We start from the raw sequence: 17,019 nt of genomic DNA on the forward strand, positions 1-17,019 counted from the left end.
CTAGCATCGTCGTCGTCCTAGTAGCGCATGCGACACATAGTCGTGTTGAACACCTTCACGGTGAGCATGGCGTCGCCGTCGTACCTGAAGATAAGGAAGTACCCGTGCCGCAGGTCGTAGGCACGGTAGAACTGCTCCCAGCCACGACACAGGTACATGTGGCCGTACCTGATCACCACCTCCACGTCCTAATGCCTGCGAAGCCCGCTGCCGGCCTGTCGCGGCTTCACATTCTTTGGCCGATGGCCGTCCAACATCTTCATAAAAGTGTCAGGCAACCTCTGTAGTTTGGGACAAGGAGTGATGTAGCAAATAGCAGAGTTATCATAAAGAGATGGGTGAAGGGGATATCTCTCCTTTTATATACCTGCCTCCTGGAGGAATTCTCAAGTATGATACTGAAGAACTCGAAAGCATCCAACTCGTACACCGGTGTGGCAGAGCGCAGCCTGCGGTGGCGGTCTCCCCCCATCTCTGATAAGCAGCAGAAGAGACCAATTACCGCCCTTACAACATTATCATACAACATTACAGCAGCAGAAGTTTTGAGCAGAAGATAATCAACTACACGAAGTTATCATTTCACATTCAAAAAGCAATGCACTTGCGGACATATGATGGCAACAGCTTGAACCCTTCAAAACTAGGGATTTCTTTATACATGGAACAAAACTAAAAATGTAAACCAAATTAACAAGTTGCAGTTACTTGGAGTAACATTTGGTTTTAATTTAACTATAATATGCAAGGGATGATATTGCTCAGATATGTGTTACAAAACTGAGAAACAAGTTTGAAGAGAGAATAACAAGCACTAGTGTTGGCACTCTACTTTGGGCAGTTAGTGGAAATTTTTCTACTAGAGATGCTTTGACTGATTTCCTGGAACGTAAATAATTCCCTAGAACCCAAAAACCATTGGATATGAAAACAGCGATATTTGCATCAATAAATAACTATTTCTTGCTACAAGTGCCAGTAATATATTAATCTTGATCTCGAGATGGGCACAAGTTAATTAACTGCAAGTGGAGACATTGGGTACATTTTTCTATGAGCACACTTGCTAAGTTGCTATCGCATGGTTAGCTGCTGAAGGCAAAGCTCTCACATGGTAATGATGGATCGTATTGGCTTGAGATCTCGATGTCCCAGACCAATCAAGGTGCTCATGAAATAAAAATCATATATAACTGTTATTTACTGTGTCAAATTGGACCCCTATTAAAACAACACACGACAATACTAATCTCCAAGTACTTATCTCTTAATTTCCTCTCAAGCCTTAACCTATCTGTTTCTTGTTCTGTTTCCCAATGATTCCTTTAAATTAGCAGCACACAACTTCTGCCATGGCTTCAATCAGCAACAAAATAAGAGATAAGTACTTCTGCCATGGCACACTTACTTCAGGGCGAGGAGCGGTCAAGGTCGAGGTCGGGGTGGCGTGGGGTGCAGGAGGGGGTCGCCGGGGCGGCGGCGGCGGTGCGGCGACGGGCTTGGCGCAGGGGCGGAGAGGGGGTCGCCGGGGCGGCACGGCGATGTGGGTGGTGCGGGACGGCGGCGGCACGAGGGCAGGCCGGCCGGCGACAGGGGTGGCGCGGGGCGGCGGTGGCTCCGGCACGGGGCCGAGAGAGGGACAGAGAGAGAGGGGTCGGGCGCAGGCGTGTTTGCTTTTTAGTTAGGGCACGGTTCTTTGCCGTCTGCTAGCAAATGACAAAGAGCCTAGCTAACGGACGTCAGTTTGTGCACTTTCTTTGCCGTCTTCTAGCGGACGACAAAGAAAGTGGCCGTTAGGTGGCTGTCGCTAGTGGGCCACCCTCCCTCTTTGTCGTCTGCTCGTCGACGACAATGCATCTATGCCGTCAGCTAGCGGATGGCAAAGAGACGGCTGTCAGCAAACAATATCTTTGCTGTCAGCTTCTTCTTTGACGTCAGTTTTATTTAACCTTATGGCAAAGACCTTCTTTTCCATCAGCTAGCTGACGACAAAGAGCCAGCTGATGGCAAAGATCTTTATTCCAGTAGTAGAATGAGGGGAAAGCAAGCTTTCTGGCAGAACTTGCCAGAGTTTATCATGACAACCCATTGCCTTGTCTGGTAGGGGGAGATTTTAATATTATTAGGAATAAAAAGGAAAAGAACAAGCCTATGCATAATGAACAATGGACTTTTATGTTCAATGCAATCATTGAGCAGGCTGGTTTGAGGGAGCTCCCCCTCAATGGGAGACAATTTACTTGGGCCAATAATCTGGCAGACCCAACCTTTGAGAAGCTAGATAGGGTTTTAATGTGCCCAGTTTGGGAAGAAAAATATCCTTTAACTATCCTTCAAGCTTTTGCCAGGGCAGTGTTAGATCATACACCTCTCTATGTGGATACAGGAGAGGAACATCAACAGAAATATATATTTAGATATGAAAATGCTTGGGCTTTGAGGGAGGGGTTTAAAGGAGCTAATGCAGAGAACTTGGAATGAAAGATAGTATGGAGATATTTTAGAAAGATGGCAACTCAGGATGAGAAATTTGAGGAAAAAGGCAAAAGGATGGAATAGAAATGTTGATGCTTGGTATAGGAAAATAAAAATTGACATTGTCAAAAGATTAGATGAAATAGACAAAATGCTGAAATTAGGGGGATTACCGTGGATGTCAGGAAGGAGCAGAAATAATTGAGAGAACAATTGAAAAGGGTGAGGATACAGGAAGAAATTAAAATAATACAAAGATATAAGCAAAAAGAGATTATAGAAGGGGATGGGAATACAAGATACTACCATGCGAAAGTAAATGGAAGAAGAAGAATAAATACAATAATATCTCTAGAACAAGAAGAAGGGGTGATTGAGGGAGAGGAGGAGCTGATGAAATATATTACTGAATTTTACAAAAAATTGTTTGGGCATCCTGAAGAAGCCTAGATCTCAATGAGAGATGTGGAAACTAAAAAGATTAGTGAGGAGGACAAAGAAAAGCTGATGAGCCCTTTCTCACTAGAGGAAATCAAGGAGGTGGTGTTTGGGATGAAAAAAATAAAAGTCCTGGGCTAGATGGGTCCTCGGCTGACTTCTACCAGGAATTTTGGGACTTGGTGAAATGGGACCTTAAAGCTTTAATTGAAGAATTTGCTAGAGGGAAAATTAACATTGCCAGATTGAACTATGGCATCATCACATTAATACCCAAAACTGCGGATGCCAAACAAATTCAAAATTTTAGACCGATTTGCTTGTTGAATGTTAGCTTCAAAATTATTACAAAAGTGCTGATGAATAGGCATACAAAGTGTGTGTCCCTTGTTATTTCGAAAACCCAAACAACTTTCATTAAAGGGAGATATATCATGGAGGAGGTGGTGATACTGCATGAAGCTCTGAACACTTTTCATAGCAAAAAATAAGATGCTCTAATTTTTAAGGTAGACTTTGAAAAAGCATATGACAAAATCAAGTGGCCCTTTGTGATTCAGATGTTGAAAGCCAAAGGTTTTCATGATAAATGGTGTGATTGGGTAATGGAAACTATGAGGGGTGGACATGTTGCGGTGAAAGTAAATGATGAAATTGGACCATACTTTAAAACCTTTAAAGGCCTTAGACAAGGAGATGCTATGTCCCATCTACTTTTTGATCTTGCTGCAGATGCATTGGCTATTTTGATGAATAATGCCCTAGAAAATGATCTGATTAAAGGGGTCCTGGGCAATGGGGATAATAAAGGGGTGAACATGCTCCAATATGCAGATGATACATTTTTTCTGATTAAAGAAGAAGTGGAAAGTGTGCAAAATCTGAAGTTTGTGTTGGGAGCCTTTGAACAAATGTCTCGACTCAAAATTAACTTTCATAAGAGTGAGTTGATGTTGTTTGGGAAAGCAAACACGACTAGGAAAAGCCTATACACAGAATCTTACCAGCAGCGTGTTTTAAAATAAGGCGCAGCTGCTATATAGCAGCAGCGCGCTACAGCAGAACGCGCTGCTGAAATAGAAGTAGCAGTAGCGCGCCTCCTCAAAGCTGCGCTACTGCTATAATTGTCACGACCCCGCCGTGAAGCTAGTTTTAGCAGCAGCGCGTTAATATGAAGAGCGCTACTGCTACGGATCATAGAAGTAGCGCATTCCTGTAATACCCGCTACTGCTAAGTTTACTAAAAAAATTAGTCCCACCTCGCTCCGCGAAGAGGGTTTCTACCATCTTAAATATGTTACTTCTCAAACTATCACAAGCACTTGGTCTTCATTGAACTCTATGTGTAAAATTTGTGGCCGCAATATGAGTCTTCCCCGGTTTCTAAACCGGTGAGGACTCATGTTGACAAATCAGATTGTACACAAAAAGATCATTGATGATCAATGTATTTTTGTTGTCTATTTTTACATGCTGACACATAGCAGTAGCGCGTTCTGTGTGAATGGTGCTACTGCTAGGTCGTTTAGCAGTAGCGCCTTTCCCTATGGCGCGCTACTGCTAAGCCATTCTATCTCCCACCCCCACTCTCCTCTATCCGATCCACTCACACTCACACTCACTCGATCTCCCCCTCAACCCCCCCGTGCCGGTCCTCCCCTGCCGTTCGCCATCGCCTACCCCTCCTCCCTCTGCACCGCCGTCACCTCCTCCTCCTCGCTGGACTCGGTACCGCCCTCCTGCTCCGTCCTCCCTCCACTCGCTGCCGGCCGGCCCCTCCTCGCTCCGCCTTCCTCCTCCGTCCTACTCTCTCCTCCCTCATCCAGTCGCCCCTCCTCCTCCCTTCCTCCCTCCTCCATCCACAACCCCTCCTCCTTGCTACATTTTGATTTAGTAGGCTAGTTCATATGCAACATTTTGATTTAGTTGATATGATTTAGTTGATTTAGTAGGCTAGTTGATTTAGTTGATTTAGAACATTTTGATTTAGTTGATTTAGTAGGCTAGTTGATTTAGTTGATTTAGTAGGCTAGTTGATTTAGTTGATTTATAGAACATTTTGATTTAGTTGATTTAGTACGCTAGTTGATAGCTCTAAAGATTTGGCACCACCTAGCTAGATACTTGGAAACAAATGCACCATTTTATTGTTATTTTTTCTGTACATGGATAGCTAGATGCTTTTGTTTTTCTGTAATAAGTTATTTTTTGGCAAAATGTAGGTGCCAATTTAGTAAAATTTGCCACTTGTTTTTTTAATCAATTATATTAGGCAATAGGGGCCAAATTAGATGAAATGTCTTCGTAGGTGGTACCCTGATTTGGTAGATATTTGTGAAAACTTTTTTCGGCAATAGGTGCCACTGAAATGCTTTGGTAGGTGGTACCTGGTCATCTTATATGTTACTAGATCTTAGGATTATAATTGTCCATCAAATTGCTTCTCGCGGGAAAAGAATCAAATTGCTTCTCGCGGAAGAAGAACCAAATCTTATTAGGCAAGACTTGGCATTTGCCTGCTAGCTATTGGTTCTATTCTAGAAGGTGTTAGTAAGCTATGAAAATATAACTGGAGAAGAACCAAAAATATCACATGCTACTGTTTTTATTTCCTGTGAAGTGGATCGTTAATCCTTTGCTCATATTGCTTTAGGAAAATGGCGCCACCACCACCACCACCATGTCGACTGTGCAAGTCAAGGTGCGCCAGCAGCCTTGCAACTGGCAAGCTGTTCGGCATCTAATTCCAGCCGAGTTTTCGTCATGCGGCGGTAAGAAATTATATGAAATGTAAAAAATATTTTACTTTTAGTGTTGGCATTACTTCATTGTGTCATTTTGCTTTTTTTTACACATATCGTCCCATGCAATGTGAGGTTGAAATTCAACAAGCTGACAGGAGACACTGTGACATTTGAGGCTCCTGGGGGGCCGTACACTATGGAGGTCGAGAAAGGACGCAATATGTCGTAGATTGGAGGAGATGGATGGGCCCGTTTCCTCGCCCGCGTGCGTCTTACTGGTGGTGAGTTGATCAGCTTCTCCTTCAGAGCAGAAAGACCCAAGTTGGCTGTCATTTATATCAACCTGGTGGAAGATGACGAAGATGATGAAGATAATGAGGACCCACTCGATGAAGATGATGAGGACCCACTTCATGAATTCATCGTAGCTCAAAGAATGAGGCTGAGCGAGGAGGAGGTGTGCAACCTATGGGACATAATTCTGCCACGTGATGACTTTGTCGGGGTGCCATTCGTGACCTGCCTGACAAGTACCATGGTCGATCAACATGATATGGTATGTTATACTTACAAATGCAAATTATCCGATGATATGCTTAGTGTAGAGTCCAATGATATGCTGTGTGGAATCTAGTCGATGATATGCTTTAGTGTAGAGTCCGATCACATGTTTATTAGGGTAGAATCCAAGGAACTATTAATAGTGTAGATAATCCATATATACTTATTAGTAGAATTCATGCTTAGTACAAATGTGTAGTACTGTGTCTTTTGATAGTGTAGAAATCTATACTTAATAGAAATATATTTGCAAGAGTATGTGTGAGGCTATTTATTAATTGATATGTTTTTCTTATTCAGAAATTGCCAAAGAGCCTATCTGTGAGTTGTGGTATCGAGCCTGATGAAGAAGGCTCAGCTGGACTACGCCTTACCGCAAGGGGCTCCGTCACCACCTGTACTTACCGCATGGACACGGACGGTCGCGCACACCATAACTCGGTTGGGTGGAAGAGATTCGTCGTTGGCAAGAATCTTCGTGTTGGACAGGCCATCCTAATTACTATCAGGAACACCCACCGCCCAGGCTTGAGGATGATGATCATCCTCGATATCATCTAGAACTACATATGTGTGTGTGGCTATATCATCTAGAACTACATATGATGATCGTCGTCGATATCATCTAGAACTACATATGATGATCGTCGTCGATATCATCTAGAACTACATATGATGATCGTCGTCGATATCACCTAGTACTGCTTGAGGATGCATGTTGACTATATATGAAATTGTTATCTAGTACTCCCTCCGTTCCAAATTACTCATCGTGGTTTTAGTTCAAATTTGAACTAAAACCACGACGATTTGGAACGGATGGAGTACTACCTAGTACCTATAATGCTTTATGAAATTGATATCTAGTAGTACAAACCGTTACAGCTAATTAATAGTAGCGCATTCTGGAAAAGCGCTGCTGATATAGTCAATAGTTGTAGCGCGGGTACAGACCGTGCTACTACTAACAGTTAGCTGTAGCGCCGTATTAGTAGCGCGGCTGCCCGCGCTGCTGATAGCCTCAAAACCGGTGCTACTACTAGGGTTTTCCCTAGTAGTGAAAGGAAAAACAAAACTTATATCAGGAGATTTTGACATGTAAAATGGGGATAATTCCCATGAAATACCTAGGATTACCAGTATCTGAAACCAGATTAAGAAATGTTCACTTGAATTGTGTGACTGAGAAGGTAGAGAAAAGATGTGGATGTTGGCAAGGAAAAATGTTAGGGTCTATAGCTGGGAGAATTACTCTAGTACAGGCCTGCCTAACTAATACCCCTCTCTTTATGATGTCTTTGTATCCCATACCCAAAGGGGTGATTAAAAAAGTAGACTTCTATAGGGCTAGACTAGTTTGACAGGAAGATGAAGATACTAAGAAGTATCACCTGGTGAAGTGGGACACTTGCTGTCTGCCCAAAGATGTAGGTGGTCTAGGGATTATAAACCTAGAAATGATGAATATAGCTTTGCTTGCCAAATGCTTATGGAAAATGGAGACTGGAGAGGGGCTATGGCAAGATGTTATTAAAATAAAATATGGGGGGGGGATAAATGCTTGTCCAGTGATATGTCCATTTTGCATCATGCTTTTATATCGATATTTATTGCATTATGGGCTGTTATTACACATTATGTCACAATACTTATGCCTATTCTCTCTTATTTTACAAGGTTTACATAAGGAGGGGGAATGCCGGCAGCTGGAATTCTGAGCTGGAAAAGGAGCAAATATTAGAGACCTATTCTACACAACTCCAAAAGTCCTGAAACTCCATGAAAGTTATTTTTGGAAATAATAAAAAATATTGAGCGGAAGAATTACGTCAGGGGGGCCTCCACCTGTCCACGAGGGTGGGGGGCGCGCCCTACCCCCCTGGGCGCGCTCCCCTGCCTCGTGGGCCCCCTGTTGGCCCTCCGGTGCCCATCTTCTGCTATATGAAGTCTTTCGTCCGAAGAAAAATTATAAGCACGCTTTCGGGACGAGACTCCACCGCCACGAGGCGGAAGCTTGGCGGAACCAATCTAGGGCTCCGGCAGAGCTGTTCTGCCGGGGACACTTCCCTCCGGGAGGGGGAAATCATCGCCATCGTCATCACCAACGCTCCTCTCATCGGGAGAGGGCAATCTCCATCAACATCTTCACCAGCACCATCTCCTCTCAAAACCCTAGTTCATCTCTTGTATCCAATTCTTGTCTCTAAGTCCGGGATTGGTACCTGTAGGTTGCTAGTAGTGTTGATTACTCCTTGTAGTTGATGCTAGTTGGTTTATTTGGTGGAAGATCATATGTTCAGATCCTATATGCATATTAATACTCCTCTGATTATGAACATGAATATGCTTTGTGAGTAGTTACGTTTGTTCCTGAGGACATGGGAGAAGTCTTGCTATTAGTAGTCATGTGAATTTGGTATTCTTCGATATTTTGATGAGATGTATGTTGTCTCTCCTCTAGTGGTGTTATGTGAACGTCGACTACATAACACTTCACCATTATTTGGGCCTAGAGGAAGGCATTGGGAAGTAATAAGTAGATTATGGGTTGCTAGAGTGACAGAAGCTTAAACCCTAGTTTATGCGTTGCTTCGTAAGGGGCTGATTTGGATCCATATGAAAATGCCAAGTTGTTTAAAGAAAAATTTAAAAGATGGCATGACAAAAGGATACAAAAGCGTGAGTTTAATGTAGGTGATTATGTATTGCTATACAACTCTCGTTTAAGATTTTTTGCAAGAAAACTTCTCTCTAAATGGGAAGGCCCTTACGTTATCGAGGAGGTCTATCGGTCCGGTGCCATAAAAGTCAACAACTTCGAAGGCACAAATCCGAAGGTGGTGAACGGTCAAATAATTAAACACTATATCTCAGGTAATCCTATAAACGTTGAAACCAATGTTAATGAAACCGTAACCCCAGAGGAATACATAAGGGACACTTTCCGGAACGTCTCAGACTCCGAAAAGGAATAGGTATGTGGTACGGTAAGTAAACCGACTCCAAAACAGTTCTAATGGCAATTTTTCTCTGTTTTGAAATATTTAGAAAAATAGAAAAATAAGAAGCAGTCCGGGAAGGACACGAGGGCTCCACGAGGGTGGAGGGCGCGCCCCCTACCTCGTGGGCACCTCGTGTGCTCTCTGGACTCCGTTTTCTTGCACAATACGTATTTTGGTCGGTAAAAATTCATTATATAATCTGTCGAAGGTTTTGACTCCTGTATCACGCAAATATCCTCTGTTCTTGTCTCGAGCTGTTTTTCTGACAGATCTAGACCATCATGACATCTCCAAGTGCCCCCAAGGACAAGTTCTTCGAGAAGGTCATCAATCCCTACCTCGCGGAGGTGCTGCAACACCCTCAAACCATTGAGTTGCATGAGGGGGTGCTGCACATCCGCGATGTTGAGGGACCGAGGAAGACCGGAAGCATGGAGACAAGGCTCGAGGCAATGGAGCAACAAGTTTTCAAGTGCCAGGAGATGGTGGAGCGTGGACTTGACTCCAATCACATGATGATCGCGGAGTTCACCAACAACCACAAGCTCGATGCCAAGGACATTGGGGAGGCCATCTGCAAGCTCCACGAGAAAATCGAGCATCTCCAAGCCCAAATCTATGACCTGCAAAACCCAAACTGTGAGTATGAATATAGATTCAAGAGGATGAGTTTGGCTGCAGATTTAAGGATCCCGGAGACTCGATCATCCTTCTATGATGGCGAGCCTATGCCTTGGAAGATGGACGACAAGCCTACATCATCAACAATCCCTTCACCAGCAAAGGAGACATAATCATATGGGTATGGGCACTCCCCTTGGCAACTGCCAAGCTTGGGGGAGATGCCCCGGTATCGTATCACCATCACACTCCTATCTTTACTGTTTTTCTTAGTTCGATCCTATTAGTAGTATCTTGATCTAGTAGAATAAAGTTTTGGTATGATCTAGTTTTGAGTTTTGCTTTATGATCCCTCTTTGTAATCGAGTCCGTAAGCTATATAATAAAGATTAGTGTTGAGTCAAGGGCTTGATTTTCTTGCTATGATCTTGAGTGAATAAAAGAAAAGAGAAAATAATAAAAAGAAACAAAGAGATCATATTGATCTTATTGAGAGTAATGACTTCACATAGAAAGAGTATGATGATTAAAAATTGTTGAGAGTTGACAAACATAGCCTTGCTCATCGTTGCAATTAATAGGAAGTAATAAAGAAAGAGAGGTTTCACATATAAATATACTATCTTGGACATCTTTTATGATTGGGAGCACTCATTAAAATATGATATACTAAAGAGTTGACGTTGGACAAGGAAGACAACGTAATGGGTTATGTTTTCTTATATCTGAGATAAAGTATATTGTCATGGATCATCGAACATGTTGAGCTTGCCTTTCCCCCTCATGCTAGCCAAATTCTTTGCACCAAGTAGAGATACTACTTGTGCTTCCAAAAACCCTTAAACTAGTTTTGCCATGAGAGTCCACCATATCTACCTATGGATTGAGTAAGATCCTTCAAGTAAGTTGTCATCGGTGCAAGCAATAAAAATTGCTCTCTAAATATGTATGATTGATTGGTGTGGAGGAAATAAGCTTTATACGATCTTGTGATGTGGAAGAAATAAAAGCGACGGACCGCATAATAAAGGTTCATATCATAAGTGGCAATATAAAGTGACGTTCTTTCGCATTAAGATTTTGTGCATCTAACCCTAAAAGCGCATGGCAACCTCTGCTTCCCTCTATGAAGGGCCTATCTTTTATTATTATCTTCTACCTTATGCAAGAGTCATGGTGATCTTCACCTTTCCTTTTTATATTTTATCCTTTGGCAAGCACAGGATGTTGGAAAGATCCTGATATATATATCTAATTGGATGTGGGGTAGCATGAGTTATTATTGTTGACATTACCCTTGAGGTAAAAGGTTGGGAGGCGAAACTATAAGCCCCTATCTTTCTCTGTGTCCGGTTGAAAGTCCGTAACCACAAGTATTGCGTGAGTGTTAGCAATTATGAAAGACTAAATGATAGTTGAGTATGTGGACTTGCTAGAAAGCTCTGACATAGACTCTTTCTGATGTTATGATAAATTACAATTGCTTCAATGACTCAGATTATAGTTTGTTAGTTCTCAATAAAGTTTCTGATTCATACTTTGCATTGTGAATAGATTATTACTTGAGCATAAGAAATCATATGACAATATCCATATATGTTGCTGTTATGAGAATAATCATGATGCCCTCATGTCCGTATTTTATTTTATTTTATCGACACCTCTACCTCTAAACATCTGGACATATTTATCGTTATCGGCTTTCGCTTGAGGTCAAGCGAGGTCTAAGCTTGGGGGAGTAGATACGTCCATTTTGCATCATGCTTTTATATCGATATTTATTGCATTATGGGCTGTTATTACACATTATGTCACAATACTTATATCTATTCTCTCTTATTTTACAAGGTTTACATAAGGAGGGGGAATGCCGGCAGCTGGAATTCTGAGCTGGAAAGGAGCAAATATTAGATAGCTATTCTGCACAACTCCAAAAGTCCTGAAACTCCACAAAAGTTATTTTTGGAAATAATAAAAAATATTGAGCAGAAGAAATACGTCAGGGGGGCCTCCACCTGTCCACGAGGGTGGGGGGCGCGCCCTACCCCCCTGGGGGTGCCCCCCTGCCTCGTGGGCCCCCTGTTTGCCTTCCGGTACCCATCTTCTGCTATATGAAGTCTTTCGTCCGAAGAAAAATCATAAGCAAGCTTTCGGGACGAGACCCCGCCACCACGAGGCGGAACCTTGGCAGAACCAATCTAGGGCTTCGGCAGAGCTGTTCTGCCGGCGACACTTCCCTCCGGGAGGGGGAAATCACCGCCATCGTCATCACCAACGCTCCTCTCATCGAGAGAGGGAAATCTCCATCAACATCTTCACCAGCACCATCTCCTCTCAAAACCCTAGTTCATCTCTTGTATCCAATTCTTGTCTCTAAGTCCGGGATTGGTACTTGTAGGTTGCTAGTAGTGTTGATTACTCCTTGTAGTTGATGCTAGTTGGTTTATTTGGTGGAAGATCATATGTTCAGATCCTATATGCATATTAATACTCCTCTGATTATGAACATGAATATGCTTTGTGTGTAGTTACGTTTGTTCCTGAGGACATGGGAGAAGTCTTGCTATTAGTAGTCATGTGAATTTGGTATTCGTTCGATATTTTGAGGAGATGTATGTTGTCTCTCCTCTAGTGGTGTTATGTGAACGTCGACTACATAACACTTCACCATTATTTGGGCCTAGAGGAAGGCATTGAGAAGTAATAAGTAGATGATGGGTTGCTAGAGTGACAGAAGCTTAAAACCCTAGTTTATGTGTTGCTTCGTAAGGGGCTGATTTGGACCCATATGTTTCATGCTATGGTTAGGTTTACCTTAATACTTTTGTTGTAGTTGCGGATGCTTGCAATAGAGGTTAATCATAAGTGGGATGCTTATTCAAGTAAGGGCAGCACCCAAGCACTGGTCCAGCCACATATCCAATTATCAAAGTACTGAACGCGAATCATATGAACGTGATGAAAACTAGCTTGACGATAATTCCCATGTGTCCTCGGGAGCGCTTTTCTCTATATAAGAGTTTGTCCAGGCTTGTCCTTTGCTACAAAAAGGATTGGGCCACCTTGCTGCGCTTTATTTACTTTTGTTACTTGTTGCTCGTTACAAATTATCCTATCACAAAACTATCTGTTACCTATTATTTCAGTGCTTGCAGAGAATACCTTGCTGAAAACCGCTTATCATTTCCTTCTGCTCCTCGTTGGGTTCGACACTCTTACTTATCGAGTACAAAAAAACCTGGAGAATCCCAGTTTTGATCTAGTCTGCTGAAGATCAAAGAAACTTTTTATAGATTTGTTAAGAAGGAATTGGAAAATGGGGAAAATACCAGATTTTGGGAAGATATATGGTTGATGAAAAAAGTTTGAAAGATGCCTATCCTAGGATATATGATATTTGCTTTGATCATAATATTACAGTTGGTGAGGCCATCCAAAAAGGGTGGAGAGGTTTTTGTTTCAGAAGGACCCTACATGGAGATTTAGAGCTCTGGAACAATCTAAAAAGTAGATGTGAAGAGATTGAAATGAAGGAGGGCAATGATAAAATAATATGGTCTCTGAATGCAAATGGCAAATTTACAGTGAAATCACTTTATAGAAAGCTGGTGGCTGATGGACTCAGATTCCCACAGAAAATTTTGTGGAAAATCAAAGTCCCAGCAAAAATTAGGGTGTTCCTTTGGCTAAGCGTTAGGAAAAGCATACTCACTAGAGATGCGTTGCTGAGAAGAGGGTGGAAAGGGGAAAAACTGTTTTGTGGGAAAGATGAATCTGCTGATCACTTGTTTTTTGCTTACTCAGCGGCTTCTCTGATTTGGAGTTTGATCAAACGTACCTTTGGTTTGAGGAGAACTCCTCTGTCAATGCAAGAGTGCCTTGGATCTTGGTTGAATTCTTTTGGGAAAGATGATAAAAAACTTGTTCTGGTGGGGATTTCTGCAATTTGTTGGGCTTTATGGAAATCTAGAAACGGGGTTATATTTGAGAATAAAAAATCTCTGATCCTATGACTATAATCAAAACAATGACACATTGGATGGTGGATTGGTCTATTTTGCAGATAAAGGAGCAGGAAAAAAAGGTGCTGGAGTTGGGGGCAAGATTGCTAGAACGGGTAGCAAGTGAAGTCTACGCGGCCCCTCAAGGGTGGAGAATAAATGTGCTGCGCCTGGAATGAAGGAGAACTCTTCCCTGGAGGACGACTAGACGACGTTGCTTCTCACTTCTTTGCTTTCGTTCGCTCTCTCTTTTGCGTAGTTTGGTCTAGATCCTGGATGATTGTAATAACGTGGTTGGATTGAAATGTTTAGTTTGGCAGAACTGGTCGTTGGGTGAGGGGTGTGGTCTCAGCCTGGCTGTTGCTCACCCCCTCGCCTACCTGTGGGTTTACTTTCAGTCGGTGTCCTGTAGCTCAAGAACGCGATGGTTTTCGTTAATGAAAATCGGAGGGGTGCGAGCCCTTTTTTTATTGAAAAAAAATCCCCTTATGTTGTGTGGCATTTATACTCTGTTCCTAAATATTAGCCTTTTTAGAGATTCCAAAGCGTTCTACATATGAAGCAAAGTGAGTGAATCTACACTATTAAATGTGTCTATATACATCTGTGTATAGTCCGCATTGAAATCTCTAAAACGGAAGGAGTAGTTAGAGGGTGCTTGGATACGTTTTAGTCTCATGACTAAAAGTAGTGGGACTAAAACTTGCTAGCCTCACTCATGCTTGGATCCAAATACTAAAGAGACTAAAATCAAGGTAATGAGCATTTATTATCCTCCAAACCCTTCAATCCAGGACTCGCCTGTGTTGGAGAGGAATTAAATGAGGAGAGAGAGGACTAATCCACATTTTAGTAGAGGTATCCCTGACTAAAAAGTTTTAGTCTCAAGACTAGTTTTAGCCCTCTTTAGTCAGGGGTGCTTGGAATTTTAGCCTCTTAAAGAGACTATTTTTAGTCAGACTAAAATAAGTCCCTTGGATCGAAGCACCCTCTTAATTAACTAAGTTTAGGAGCACTGCAACTCCAGAAAACGGCTATGGTTCCTACAAGTCGATTGACCCGTGAATCACGTGGTATGGCGTCGCCTTCCATAGCAGCAGTACGTGTTATCCATCACGAAATCCAGTCCAGCCAAGCAGTATCTTATCTCGTGTATCACGCGCCCGCCCCTGGCCCCTGGGTACATGCATGCATGTGAGGGCATGCATCTTCTCTGCACATAACACACTGCCGCATATATCGATCTCCCCTATAAGTAGACATCCATGCAATGTGTTTATGCAGTAGCAAGTTACCAACCAAGCTCAGAAGATTAAGAAACAAGCTTCTTGAGGTCCATTTAGCCAGTGAGTCGGATCACAAATACATATCCCATCTGAATTTTGTCGATCAATCTTTAGCTAGCTAGCGTATTTTGCTTATTAGAAACGCATATTGCTATGGATGAATTAGTTTCAGTTTTGGTGCTACTTTCACTGTAAGACTGACGTGTTTCTAGCTTTTGGAAAATTGATTTGTAGGCTGGTCCATCAACGATGAGCTCCACAGATGTCCCAGCTGGCACCGGAGGCCTCGCCGGTGAGTCGTGGCAGAAGTCCTGGCCAGAGGTGGTGGGCAAGTCCATAAAGGAGGCCAGGGAGATCATTCTCAAAGACAAGCCTGACGCCGATATCGTCGAGCTGCCAGCCGGGTCGCCGGTGACCCGGGACTTTAAGCCCAACCGCGTGTGCATCATCGTCGATACCGTCGCCGAGGCACCCTTCACTGGCTAGCTCTAGCTTTGCAAGCGCGAAGAAATGTATGCGTGCCCCATCCATGCATGCGCATGAATAAGTTTTTAGTAATTGATGAATAAATCCTGGCATGTCGAGCATCAGCATGGCATGGATTTGTGTAACTTTTCGTTTCGTCTACCTTTTTTTGAGAGAGAATCGTTTCATCTACTTATGTCTACGTTGTTTGTGCTTTGGACTAGTTCCTGTTTGAAAGAGTACTAGGCTTGTATCTGAGTACTCATTATCCACAAAATTAGAGAATGGCATGCGCTACCTAGTCCTTCCACGTGGCAGTCCATTTGGTATCCTCTTTGAAACAACTTCGTTGCTGTACAAACCATGCATGCGTTCATGTTCCATTTGATTCTTCCAGACATGCAGACCACCATATATACATGGATGACAGTCAGTTCCAAATTTGTCATCATCATCATCATAATCAGTGAGTTTTACTTGCCTGCAGTATTTTATCACTGAAACCATTTAGATTGAATATCAGTTTTTACTGTTGGTCTCATGCGACCGGATCTTCATCGCTATGAAGTTGCTAGTGGTGAACTATCTCGTTTTACACACTTAGTCACCTGGTGATAAAACTGTGAGATTGTATCGAAGCGTCTCAATGCCCATACACAAGCACCCTCATGGTATATATTGATATTGTGGTTTGTGGTACAAGAAAGGGTTGTTGGGATCAACCGCATGAGAGAATACAGGAGGTTTAAGATAGAGATAACAAGAATAAGAAAGAGATCACAACTATCTCTAGTTCCAACTGAACCTGCGTATAGCCTCCTGTACCTACACTAGTAGAAAAAGGGTCAAATGTGAAGCACATTAGTGCCGGTTTGATTTTGAGCCGGCGCTAATGTGTCCATTAGTGCCGGTTCCAACGGCTAAGCGGGCGGAGATCATTAGCACCGGTTCGTGAGCAACCTTTAGTACCGATTCGTGTCACGAACCGGTACTAATGAGGCTGCCTCAGGTGGTCAGGCTGGGGCCCCACGAGCACCTTTAGTACCGGATCGTGCCATGAACCGGTACTATGGTTTCTTAGTAAGCTGTTTTTTAGTCCCACCACGCGAAGAGAGAGGCACTAGGAGCGGTTTATAAGCCCTGAGTGCAGAGACGATGAAGGAGAGGCGCAATGCTCATCTGCACGTTGCTTAGCTTTAAGCCTTGAGGAATAGTGTAGACTGCACGGAGCTATGTGCAGTGCAGTTTGCACTATTCCGAAAGGCTTGAAGCTAATTAACGAGCATTGTGCCTCTTTTTATCTTTAATAACTTATTACAACTCCGGACTTCTTGTGTTACGGCAAAAACTGGACGCACTTCGTGTACAAACTGGACAATCTCTTTCGAAGTATCAAGGTTTCTGACGAGAAGTCATCTGTTACATG

At 42.8% G+C, this 17,019-nt stretch overlaps 1 long non-coding RNA gene across 1 annotated transcript; it reads left to right on the forward strand.

Moving 5' to 3' along the window:
* Positions 1-15,029: 15,029 nt before the first annotated feature.
* LOC120971355 (uncharacterized) lies at positions 15,030-15,739 on the forward strand. Its single transcript, XR_006668023.1, has 2 exons — positions 15,030-15,188; positions 15,363-15,739. It is a non-coding gene; the product is annotated as an uncharacterized lncRNA (long non-coding RNA).
* The last annotated feature ends 1,280 nt before the right edge of the window (positions 15,740-17,019 follow it).

This window comes from Aegilops tauschii, chromosome 1 (genome assembly GCF_002575655.3).
Source record: "Aegilops tauschii subsp. strangulata cultivar AL8/78 chromosome 1, Aet v6.0, whole genome shotgun sequence".
Lineage (NCBI taxonomy): Eukaryota > Viridiplantae > Streptophyta > Magnoliopsida > Poales > Poaceae > Aegilops > Aegilops tauschii.